General features: G+C 39.8%; 2 pseudogenes; both read right to left on the reverse strand.

The window, feature by feature from the left end:
- Positions 1-6,761: 6,761 nt before the first annotated feature.
- Positions 6,762-6,947, reverse strand: LOC129243258 (U2 spliceosomal RNA; annotated as a pseudogene).
- Positions 6,948-7,534: 587 nt separating this feature from the next.
- On the reverse strand, positions 7,535-7,721 carry LOC129243271 (U2 spliceosomal RNA; annotated as a pseudogene).
- Between the last annotated feature and the right edge of the window lie 1,497 nt (positions 7,722-9,218).

Raw genomic sequence — 9,218 nt, forward strand, 5'->3', positions numbered from 1 at the left:
TACCGGGCACATAATACATACGAGTACAATTCGCATAAGCAGCATAAGTTCGTTGGTACTAACACATTTTGTATGACCACCACCAGGGATTCGTGTAGAACTCGTATCCGCTTTAACACTTGTTGAATGCAAGGGGAGTATTTCTGTTGTACATATCGCAAATTTCAAAAAGTTAAGTAAAACAAAGTTAATAGAATAAAACATTTCATATGACCAACAACTAGCAGCCACAGAAAGCCATTGTTGCCGAGAAGGCGTTCGGTTGGAAAATTGACCAACGCAGCTGAGAGTAAATCGTGCAGGAGGGCTGTTGCTGGCTGTTGATTTTACTGAAGAGTGAGTGAAAAAGAGTTTCGCATTTAACGCTTAAAATACTGGGTTGAGGAATAAGTTCAAAGTTCTTTTACTTTACAACGTTTGTTTTGCTGTTTGGCAAAGGGACGTTCGACAGAACTCTTTCTGCTCTACAAAACTATGTATTTTAATTGTATTTTTGAGTTATTTAATTTTTTATTAGTTTTGAGTGTGAGAAATGGAATTCCCAAGAGGCAAACATCAACATTTTCGACACCTGCTCTTCTTTGCTTTTCATCGAGGTCAAAAAGCTGCCGAAGCAACCGAAGCAGCCCAAGTAATTTGCGACGTGTATGGAGAAGGTGTGGGCAAAAGGTAAGGTGAATCTATTTGTCAAACTTTGCGGGATTAAAATTTCGCTCTAGTTATTTTTTTCATGAGTTGGCAGCACTGTTAATAACATCTGGGCCAACTTTCATGTGAATGACATTATCAGTAATATATTTACGCTTGTGTTTACCAAACGACCAAGAGTGCAGTTTTCGATTTTTACAATGTCTGATTTGATTGAGCAGAGAAGTGCCATCAAATTTTGTTTGCGGAAATGAAATTTCGGCTGCGGAAACGTTTACCATCTTGCAGAAGGCATTTGGTGATTCGACCATGTCGCAGAAAAATGTTTATAAGTGGCACAAGGACTTCAAAGAGGGTCGAGAACGTGTTGATGACTTGGAGCGCTCCGGACGACCATCGACGTCAACAGATGACCAACACGTCAATAAAGTGAAGGAGTTAGTGCTCAAAAATCGTCGGTTGACTGTTAAAGACCTTACTGATATGATCGGAATATCAGAAGGATCTGTGAAAACCATTTTGCAAGACCATTTGGGTCTACGAAAATTCAAATCTCGTTTGGTACCGAAAACTCTCAATTTCTTGGAAAAAAGTCGTCGCGTTGTTGTATGTGAAACAATGCTTTCAGACTATCAGGACAAGCTCAAATTCATCATTACGGGAGATGAGACTTGGATTTATGCTTACAACCCTGAAACAACCGACCAATCAAGCGAATATCGTGCTAAAGGCGATGCCAGACCGAAAAGAGTACGTCAAAGTCGTTCAAAAATAAAGGTCATGATGACAGTTTTTTTCGATTTTCGTGGTGTGGTGCACTGGGCACTCCTTCCACCTGGCCAAACTGTTAATAAGGAATATTATTTGAGAGTTATGCGTCGTTTACGTCAAGCAATTCGTCTAAAAAGACCAGAATTATGGGCCAACAACTCTTGGTTTTTGCATCACGATAATGCAGCGTCTCACACTGCACTCGTTCTTCGTGACCATTTCGCCAAAAATTCCACGCATATCGCTCCGCAACCACCGTATTTGCCTGATTTGGCTCCGTGTGACTTCTGGCAATTCCCAAAACTCACGAGACCACTCCGGGGAACGCGTTTCGAGTCGATTGAGGAGATAAAAGCTGATTCGAAGAAGGTGCTGATGACTATACCGGAAATGGACTATTTGGCATGTTTCGGGGATTGGAAAAATCGTTGGCATTAGTGTATTTCATCGAGAGGGGATTATTTTGGAGGGGATGAAAATGATTTACAAGAATAAATAAAGATTTTTCATTTTACAACCTAATTCACCTTACTTTTTGCCCACAGTATATATTCACTTTAGCTCGATAGGACCACCTTTTGCCTCGACAATAGCCTTCAAACGGTCTAAAAATGAGTTGCATGCTGCACGAATGTGATCTTGAGGTATTTTGGTCCATTCTCGTATAACCGCTTTTTTCAGCGCATCCATACTGGCATATTTTTTAGTCCTCACCTAGCTTTCCAAAATGGACCAGATGGAATAGTCCATCGGATTTGCGTCTGGCGAATTCAAAAGCCATTGTGTGGACGACATGAAGTGTGGAACACGAGCTTTATGAGACGGTGCCGAGTCCTATTGGAACGTCCATGGTCAACGACCGAAATGTTTGCGTGTCCACGGCTTTAAAGCAGCTTCTAAAACATTTTCCCGATAATAAGTCGCATTCACTTTGACACCAGGCTCGATAAAAACGATTGGAGAGCGTCCATCAGCGGTCACTGCGGCCCAAACCATTACTTGCGATGGGAAATTGCTTCAAGTGTTTATAAACTGCTCAATTGGGAAATTTGTTTCATCAGAAAACACAATGTTAGGATATTCGCCCCGTTCGTGCAAGCGCAACAACTCCTTTGCTCTTTCGCACCGAACTTTTTTTTGCTGAGGGGACAGATCGTGTACTTTTTGAAACTTGTAAGCCTTGACCTTGAGCTCATTTTTCAATATGCGTCGAATGCAGTCTTGCGATATTTTCAGTTCTTTGGCCATTTTTCTTCCACTTCGAGTATTGACGTGCAAAGGAATGCCAAAAAGTTGATATCGCTTGTCAAGGCATTTTATGCTCAAGCACCGTGCCGCATTATTCATGAAAATTAACTTGGTGACAAAATAACTGTTCAGTGTGGAGTGAAGCAAGGCAATATTTTTCTCCTACGTCGACATTTTTGCAATTTTCGTTTCCTTTCACTATTTTTTCTTTTTGCCATTTGCTAAACTTCTCATGTAACGATTTCGGCTTCTCCACTTTCACACTTCTTAAATCCACATTTTTCATCTCTACATAAACAACTATAGGGGAAATTCTGTTTCAATCGAGTCATCAATTGCACTTGTCTTACTATTTTTTGGATAAACTCAACCCTTGACCTCTTAGCACCAGACGCATGGCTATTTTCATTTGCCTTTTTTACTTCTTTTATGCATTTCTTGACAATCTTCTCATATTGCTTCGCTTTTCCTTTTTTCACTTTTACTTTTGAGCAACTACTTAGCCCTATTTTTGGTTTTAGAAGGCGCATGCCGTTTTTCGACAGCACTGCAAGAGTATTATATTTAAAATCTGTACTTTACCAATTGAGTATTTCTTCTCCCTTTTACACTCAGGTCGTATATATATGGCTTCGTAATGAGATAAAAAAATTTGAATGTGTTTTTGAATTTTTTACAGCTATTAAGTAGATGATTGCAAATCTCATGGAATTTTTGTTGTATCAAAGTTTGCATATTCTGTTCGAGAACGTTTTATATTTCCAGCCGATAACCTTTGCCAGGACCAAGACATGGTTGAAGTCTCCATCTTTTCAAGAAGAAACTGCGCGCACTGTTGACGAATTGTCAACGTTTTTGTTGCCAGCTGGTGCAAATCGCTTCGTCGACCAGGAACTCGGCGTGGGTATGGACCTTTCAGATCGAGACATTTTAGAGGTTGTCAGTACATCGACGATGGCTTCACGGCCAAGAACCGAGCTGTTTCCGGTAGAATGCTCTTAGCGAGTAAGGCCTTTAGCCTCTTGCGTTCAGCTCCGGACAGCTTCACTCAGTCACCGTGAGTCTTTCTAGTTTCTGGACCAGGTTCCAACAGAATTCTCTTCTGTTCCGTCAAAATAGACATTCCAGCCGACTTCTGGCTAGTTGCAGAACCCATATCCTTCCGCTTAGTGGTTGAAGAACCAGGTGCCCCTTCCCCGCAAGTCGAGGTCCATTTGCTCACTAGAGATGGGACCAACTGCCCCCTCAGCCAGTGATGGTTGTTTGCCGATATTGGAATACACATTTAATGGTGTGCGCTCCGTTTTTGTGTTTTTAAAACCTCCGATATGGTTTTTGAAGTGAAAAAATATGCAGTTTGGTCCCCATGAGTGCCTGCATGGAAAGGCTTATCGAAATTATAGGTTCGCTAGATCTTGTACGGAGTCCGCTATTAGACTTGACTCTGTTAATAGCTGTTATACCGTGAGCTTGAGCAGCTTTCTTGAGGTAATGATTTTGACCCCACCATAAGTTTCCAAGACCAGGTCTTCAAAATAAGAAGTGGAGACAAAATCTGTCACAGGGAGTGTCTCTTCTCCCGACCCCACAATCGGTAACTCAAAAACAGCAGAGGCATGTCCATACTGAGGAAGGGTTATTGATCCTACCGATAGACGCGCTACCCCGAAGGGCTGACCAATTTGCTGGCGTCATTAAGCCTACTAGTTAGGTAGCCTATCGACTGCCCAGGAATCGTAGAAAGTCTACTTTCAGCCTATGCATTGTAGATAGTTCTTAGTTTGTGTGTTGGGCCATGACACCGTCTTTCATGCCCCATGTGCCAGCCCACGTAAAGGTGACTACCATCGTAGAGGTTATTTCTGAAACTTAACAGAGTTCTAATTGCTTGTATTGTGGATAGCCGTTAATTTTTCCCAATCCCTCAGACCAACTGTTCTTGAGGTCATGAGATAGGATTTAAAGGATAGCGTGGAACAGCTGAGGTTCCCAGTTTTTTGAATGATTTTTAGCTGTTAGTCATCCCTTCTCAACACATCCGACGCAACATCTAAGGATTTCAATCGCTGGGAAGCGGCAAAGAAATGCTCTGTACCATCCTCATCCTCAAAACAAGATGCTGAGACATTGGACCGTGAATAATGCTTGTGGTGATTATATGCCGTCCTCATGGATTGCGCCACCTAACTGGCCCCATAAGGATTCGTAGTTTACTTTTCCTCCATTTGAGAAGAAGTTTTGCTAACAGCCCGTCAGACCTTCTCAGAAAACACCCGGTTGTTCCGTTGAACCATTCGTGCAGGGTTCACATGAGATTTATTCGAATTACTTAAGGCAGTCATTTTTTACATCAAATTGGACTTCACTACTTATACTATAATCTGCTTAATCTGCTTTAACACTCGTATAGGATGTAGATGCGCAACTAATGGGGGTGTTTGTGGTTGGCCAAACTGATTTGGTTGTGTGAGATAGCAACACATGACTGGCGTTTTATATACTTGCTTTTGGTATACTTGTATAGTTGAACTTTGACCAGTCAAACGGAAATGTGTGCATTCAAGTAAAAGTCACTGCGTTTGATTGCTGCTATTAGAGAACGACCGAACATCGCTTTGTAGGGCCAAACCGAACCGAACATTTTCAAGGAGCCAAGTAATAATGAGGTAATTACTCTCTAAGCTGTATACAATGAGTTTGTCGCGTTGTTAGCTGAGCATGCCCGTGCATTCACTCGATCACATGCGCTGCGTGATGACAAGAAGCTGCTCGAAAAGAGAATTGAAAATTTGCAATCTAATCTGCATACAGTGCAGCCTAATCAGGCTTCAGCTGATGTGTTGTATACGATATCGATGCTGTCGAATGACGCCAAGTCAATAAAAGAGAAGTAATATTACTCTGCCAGCTACAAGGTGAATCTACTAATGGTGATACCAATAGACCGGCTGATTTCTTGATCCTTCCATTCGCATTATTGTCGTATGCTTCTAATAGCTTCAAATGCTTGTCGGACGTTCAACACTGTTCGTTCTTCTTTTTTTTTCTATTTTCCTTTGTCGTGGCATTTTAATGTACAAAACGTTGTTGTTGGTTTAGTGCCATCACCTCTAATAAATGCGCCTATTAATTTCAGTGTTCCGTTGACTTATGCTGCTGTCACCGCCTTCTCAGCTACTAAAATCGAACACTTCGCTTGCCAAAGTCTCTTTCACCTGCTCTTGTTGGTGCTCGTTATCTTACACCTTACCCTGCTGCGTTTTCAAGCTAAATTTGTTTCGTAAATTTTTTACGAAAATATAGTTTGTTATATAACAAAAACTTTACAATATAAAATTCCACACATTGTACAAATTTCACAAAAATTTAACAAATTTCGAAAAGTTTTCATCAAAGTTTTTCATTTTCTTTACAGAATCATTAGAAAATTTCTGAGTTTGCAGTTTTATAGCCTTATAAATTTTAGTGAAATAAAATGCAAGTTTGAAGTCGCTCGAAAATTAAGTTGATTACTTTTTTTGTCTACGATGTTGAGAATTTTCTTTCATCTACTTCGATTTACTTTTAGTTCATAATTTTATGTTGTAATGGAAAAACAACGTCTATCGGTGAGCATCACTGAACAATCGACAGATATTGCCAAGCCTTGACTTTGACTGTCACTATTACATTTTTTTTACAATAACAAAAAATGTATAAAACAAAAACAAACAAAAAAAATACCAGTCTAACGGTTAGACTTGATAGAAGTGAAACCTTCCGTAAAACAAACTGAGAGAGAATAAGACGAAAGCAGCATTAGGAGCGGGATAATTATAGGTTCATTATAACATTGCTATAAAGTTCATATTTTATTTTCTTCATTTTATCATTATTCATCCTCAATGTTTTCAATTTCAACAAATGATACGAGTGGCTTATGATAGATAAAATATGATACAAATGCTTTGGTTTCGATGTTGTCAAAAAAAATACCCAAACGGACCGAAGAAACAGACTTACAAATTTCTTCCATTTTCGTCTACTTGTATTCATATAAAAATTTATGTCTCTTCCCACCAAAGATAAATGTATTAGTATATTTTTTCTTGTATTTATTCAAGGCTGAAATCCCGGCGGTAATGCAATACCGGGTCAACCCGTGGCAGAGGTGGAGAGCAAGCCCCTAAAACACTCCGCGCATTCCCAAAAATTAGTTTAACATTTGTTGTCCTCCGATGGAGGATCTATCAGATGTTAAGCTGATAACCACGCTACCTAGTCAATACATTTTAAATAATAAACCTAATAAACCTTTTCAGAATTACACGCTCACAAAAAAAAATTAATGTACGAAATATTTATACCGATTCACTTAAACTGACTTTCAGTATCTAAACCAAAAATAGAAAAGCCAAAAAACTGTTTTCAATAAATAATCAGAAATGTCCTACAATGCAAATTTCAAAAAAAAAAAAATTTTATTTCTTGTGATTCGAACCAAGAATTTTGGATCGGAAGCTCACATTGCTAGCCGCTCGGCTATCGCGCCATACTGTCGGTGCTGGCCTAAAAGTTATTTAGTTCGTCGCTACGTTTATATGTTGTAATTCGTTTCACTTTTTCCCAAATCACTCCCAACGATTCTAAAGAAGTTTTCACTTCAAAAATTAATGTACGAAATATTTATACCGATTCACTTAAACTGACTTTCAGTATTCTAAACCAAAAATAGAAAAGCCAAAAAACTGTTTTCAATAAATAATCAGAAATGTCCTACAATGCAAATTTCAAAAAAAAAAATTCCATTTTCGTCTACATGTATTCATATAAAAATTTATGGCTCTTCCCACCAAAGCTAAATGTATTAGTATATTTTTTCTTGTATTTATTCAAAGCCGAAATCCCGGCGGTAATGCAATACCGGGCCAACCCGTGGCAGAGAAGGAGCAAGCCGCCCCTAAAACACTCCGCCCATTTCCAAAACTTAGTTTAACATTTGTTGTCCTCCGATGGAGGATCTATCAGATGTTAAGCTGATAACCACGCTACCTAGTCAATACATTTTAAATAATAAACCTAATAAAACTTTTGAGAATTACACGCTCACAAAAATTATTTATATCAACATATAATATAACGCTTCCTAACTAAATAACTTTTAGGCCAACGACGACAGCATGGCGCGGTAGCCGAGCGACTAGCAATGTGAGCTTCCGATCCAAAATCCTTGGTTCGAATCACAAGAAAAAATAAAAGTTATTTTTATTTAGTTCGTCGCTACTTTTATATCAACATATAATATAACGCTTCGTAGCCAAGTTGGTCGCTTTTTTCGTTTCACTTTTCCTCAAATCACTCCCAACGATTCTAAAGAAGTTTTCACTTCAAAAATTGATAAAGATACGGCCAAAGTTTGTCCTTCTTTTTCCGAAACGGAACCGAAACTGAATTGAACTTTTTTGGCCGAAACCGAAGTCGAAGTTTTGTCGTTCGCTAGCTGTTTTGTACATGGACTCGTATGTACATACATCGTCGTTTAAAGCACCAAATTGTATATCAAGATAATGCAAAGCAGCGTTCATGGCATGAGGTTATACAAATTTCACAGAAGAGAGGAAAAGAGATGGGGGCTTGGTATGCCTGTATGGTCAGTTAATTCGTTGCGTTCAACTGCTGTTGTCGTTGCCTCATTCGTTGTTGTTCATGTTTTGAGTGGCGTTGCGCTTTAACAGGCAGTTAGAATAAATGATGAACTTATTTTTGTTATTTTTGTATGTATTTATTGCTGCCGAACAGAGTTGTAGCTGGTAATTCTTAACAACCGCGCTGTTAGTTCTGCCTTCTCCAAGCTGGATACAGAGGCAAAGCGAATGGGTTTGGTGGTGAACGAGGACAAAACGAAGTACCTCCTGCCTTCAAACAAACAGTAGGCGCGCTCGCGTATCGGCATCCACGTCACTGTTGACAGTTATAATTTCAAGGTTGTAAAATACTTCGTTTTAACAACAATAACAATGTCAGCTTTGAAATCCAACGTAGAATCTCTCTAGCCAACAAGTGCTACTTTGGACTAAGTAGACAACTGAGCAGTAAAGTCCTCTCTCACTCTCTAACACTCTTCAAGGCTCTCATCATGCCCGTCCTAACGTATGGCGCAGAAGCGTGGACGATGACAACATTCGATGAAGCGACGCTTGGAGTGTTTGAGAGAAAGATTCTGCATAAGATTTTTGGACCTTTGCACATTGGCAATGGCGAATATCGCAGGCGATGGAACGATGAGCTGTATGAGCTTTACGATGGCATAGACATAGCGCAGCGAATAAAGATCCAGCGGCTACGTTGGCTGGGTCATGTCGGCTGAATGGATACAAACGCTTCGGCTTTGAAAGTATTCGATGCGGTACCAGCTGGTGGTAATAGAGGAAGAGGAAGGCCTTCTCTGCGTTGGAAAGATCAGGTGGAGATGGACTTGGCTTCACTTGGTGTGTCCAATTGGCGCCGGTTAGCACGAGAAAGAAACGACTGGCGCGCTTTGTTAAACTCGGAAAAATCGCGTAAGTGGTTAT

This window comes from Anastrepha obliqua, chromosome 3 (assembly GCF_027943255.1).
Source record: "Anastrepha obliqua isolate idAnaObli1 chromosome 3, idAnaObli1_1.0, whole genome shotgun sequence".
Taxonomy (NCBI): Eukaryota; Metazoa; Arthropoda; class Insecta; order Diptera; family Tephritidae; genus Anastrepha; species Anastrepha obliqua.